The 4,107-nt window shown below is 36.5% G+C and overlaps 1 pseudogene; it reads right to left on the reverse strand.

The window, feature by feature from the left end:
- Positions 1-301: 301 nt before the first annotated feature.
- Positions 302-3,335, reverse strand: LOC143596313 (protein TOPLESS-RELATED PROTEIN 2-like; annotated as a pseudogene).
- Between the last annotated feature and the right edge of the window lie 772 nt (positions 3,336-4,107).

Consider the following 4,107-nt stretch of genomic DNA (forward strand, 5'->3'; position numbering starts at 1 on the left):
TCTACAGCTAGTACAGGCCCATGAACAGTGTACGGAAAGGTCTCGACGACCCGGATTCTAGGCGGTTTGGCCCAGCTATCACCTCTCCAATTTAGTCAATCAACAGGTTTCCCCAAAATCAGCAAGTTTTATTTCCTTTCCGTATTCACTGATTGCGTGATTTTCGTCGTAGTTTAATGATTCAGCTTTGTAATTTCAAAAATTTGGTAAACCTGTCAAATTTAGAAAATGCTTATAAAAGATCCCTCAAGTGTTGTATGAACTATTCAGAAATTAATTAACTTTATTCTCATATATATATTGAGAATTATTTCTCTGTTCTTAATTTTACTTCCACTTGTCGTCATGAGCCACCCCAATTTGGATATGCATCTGCTGGCTCAATAACATGAACTGAGCCGTCACTCATTCCTAGAGAAAATTGGCTAGGACCAGATGGATGTGCCGCAACAACCATAGGATAAGCCGTGCTGTTACTGCTGCCAAAACAAGCCACATCATTAGATTCATAATTTTGACTCATTCACTTACTTACAAATGAGTTTATTTCGCACTAACGAATTAACTTGATAAATAAACTCTAGTCCTAATTATATTTTTTAATGGCTACTATATACCCATTTCAAAATATTTAATTATCATTGATCTTGGATTGCTCAAGCATCTTCAAGTTCCTTTTTCGTTGTGTACCTGGAAATTGATGGTGATATGTAGGCGTACCACGGTATACGACATCGTAGCTTCAAACTCTCTGCATCAAAAACACCAACAGCACCATCCAAAAATCCAGTGAATGTAAGTAGGCTGTCACATGAGTATATTGCACTTGATATTGGAGCAGATAGACTTTCTCTAGGATACCACTGCAAGAGAATTTAATTCAAGTTACTTTACTATCTGATCATAACAAAGGTTCAAACCCTGAAAATTATCGTTGTATAGAAGATGATAGTTTTATGATTGACAGAAAAATAATATTACAAAGGCACGAGTGTCAAAACTATTTACCAACTTCAAGCACTCCAATTGGGAATCATAGATAGCAATTTGACTTTCATGTACAACCAGGATACGTTTTTGATCATTATGGTATTGAACTTTAGTATCCCTAACCAATGACGATGGATAACCATGTGGCAGTTGTAATGTTACCGATTTCAGCTTCTCCCAGTGATTTGTATTCCATATACATAGCTGTAATCCAGTAACAACATAAATTTGGTATCAGCCAACTTGTAACGAAAACATAGAATTTACTATTTCATCCATTACTTGTCTTACTCCGAGCATCGGCTCCAGATGATACCAGTGAGTTCAAAGCCTGTGAAAATGCAAGTCCTGTAATCCGTTTCCTGTGACCTTTGAGCGTGAACAACCTCTAATAAAACAATCAGGTTTAAGAGAATTCAATATTTTCTCCTTCTATTAAGAACAGTGGAATTTTATAGGAAATGGAAAATAAATAAAATTAAACAATAAACTTAATAGTTGAAAAGCAAAAAAAGTTACCCTATCATAGCTAATGTTGTAAATTTCTATTTTAGCGTTCTCCATTCCGATGGCAATGGTATTGTCGTCCTGAGGATGGAGAGCCAAGCATGTGGCTGCAGGCGGTGGGGACATGAAAGTTTTCAGAGCCTGAAGTTTGACAGGTACACATTCCATATTGGTATTTAAGAATTGCATTTCAATGTAAATTTATCTATTAATTTAGATACCTTGGAAGCCATCATATCAAACAGGGAGATTTTACCCCCAGAGGCAGACAAAACAAAAGAATCGTTCTTGGTCAAAGCAATGCATGCTACTGATTCTTCAGCGCATATGGTTTCATTTAAATGATTAGACATTAGAGCCCCATTTACAGGATGCCACAGGCGGTGGTACCATAGATGCACTTGACTGAACATCAGATGTACAAAGAGAAATCAGAATTCAACAAATTTTTATAGACTATCAGTTGTGGGTGGTATGAACACTACCGCCACCATCTTTTATATATATATATTTCATTTTCAAACTTAGTCAAGTCATAAAACTTGCTTTGCTCAGTAGATAAGTGTAAGCACATTTTTTTTAATGCTTGTTTCTTTAATTCCTTTTGTTGTTTGACTTTTTTTTTTTATTATTATTTTCCTGCTGTCAAATATCAGAGATGCTTAACCATCCCAGATGGATTACATACATTTTGTTGCCACTGCCACAGTTTAACAAGGCCACTCAAAGCCAGTACAAGTAAACCTGACCCAGAATTTGTATAAATAAGCTGCATAACCTGCATGCAATAATTGATACCAGATGACTAGTAAATAATCATAACAGAGACTTGACATGACAAACTTGAATATAAACCGAACAAGGATATGCACACCGAACACACCTTGTTGGGAGCCTTTCGATCAGGCAAACATAGAGCTCTTAGGTGAGAGGAATCAACTATTATTGTATTGTTCTCGCCATCCCACATTTCTAGGCATAGTATCCACGGCCATACTGTTTTCTGCATATGCCTGCAATGGTCAAAAGTTGGGAGTTATTGTAATTCAGTTTGCGGTTTGGTATGAGAGTTATTGTATTCAGTTATGAGTTACTTTCTGATTTATAATAAAATGAGTTCACTTATTATTGTGTATCGATTACCTTGAAGATCGATTAAAACACAACTTACCTGATATTCAAGCGCCTTTTCAAGCATAGTCACCACCTCGGTAATCAGCGGACGTTTTTTGAAGTTTGTGTTCAAACATTGATAAGCGATTGTTGTAAACTCCATCACAGATTTGGGATTCATTTCTTCCTGCATATTACCATATATAATCTCATTTATTTTGGTTTTTTTGATAGTATTCTCGCACCAAACCTGTTAATGGTCCGACGATGATCATCCTTGTTGTAAAGAGACAATCTCCCCACATAATATCTCAAACAAGACAACGCCGAAGGAGTAAACATCGGACTCTTTTGTAAATAGTCCATTCTCCACATACAGGGGATCACAATATCCAATCGTGCCTACTGTGTGGGAGACAAGAAACGTGTACTGTTGGTTAGCAGGACCCAATTTAGCCAGACCTAAATCCGATATCTTTGCCTTCCAGTTTTCATCTAAAAGTATGTTGGAACTCTTTATATCACGGTGCAATACTCTTTGTTGGGTCCCGCTGGATTGTGAAGGTAAGCTAGTCCACGGGCAACTCCTATACAGATCTTGAGACGTCCGAATCCATGTTTAGCTCATTGTTGTTGAGATACATGTCTAGACTTCCCTTAGATGCATACTCGTATACAAGAATCTTCTCATCACAAAACCCGAAAAAGGGTGACGATATTTTCATGTTTATATTGTGAAAGCATAATGATCTCTTTCCAAAACTCAGGGTTTCCTTGGCCAAATTTAGGGTCTAAACGCTTTATGGCAAACAACAGCCCCGCCATTGTCATGGAGGAGTTGTCCCTTATATACTTTCCCAAATCCTCCTTTCCCGATGCATTTGTCTTCAGCAAAGTTGTCTGTTGCTGATTTTATAGCTTCTAATTTTATTTTGAGTTGTTCAAAATGTTTTAAGATAGCAAACATCTTGATGGCCAGACAATATGGCAAGGAAGAAGATGAAGTAAACAAGGATTGGTAAATTAGTAGGTTATGTATTTTACAGAATAAAGCCTTTGCAGTTGGAAAAAAAAAAAGGAATAAAGCATCCAAAGATGTAAGTTTAAATTTCGCTCTCGGTTCACAAATATGGACAAATGACATCACTGTTCACATGGGTTCCGACTTACGCAGGAACTTAAATATGTTTTAATCCCCAAGTGGATATAAAGTTAAATTAAATAAATATTTTCAACCAAAAAAAACAATTACATATTCAGTTACTAAGTTTATTAACCAACATCAAAGGCGTATATGGCATCAGACACGCTACCAGCATAAACTGGCGCCGAACTTAAAACCGTAATTCGAATGAAATTCCGAAACTAACATGAAACCAGTCGGACGTGTAACAGACATAGTAGGTAAAACCGGCAAAGAAGCAATATAAGATATTTTAATATAGGTCAGAAAACTACAACAGTACGTGTCACATTTCTCAACACACAAATTTGGAT

This window comes from Bidens hawaiensis, unplaced genomic scaffold (genome assembly GCF_021521415.1).
Source record: "Bidens hawaiensis isolate Kalapana, Puna unplaced genomic scaffold, B.hawaiensis_p1.1 tig00046224_1, whole genome shotgun sequence".
In the NCBI taxonomy this organism is placed as follows: domain Eukaryota; kingdom Viridiplantae; phylum Streptophyta; class Magnoliopsida; order Asterales; family Asteraceae; genus Bidens; species Bidens hawaiensis.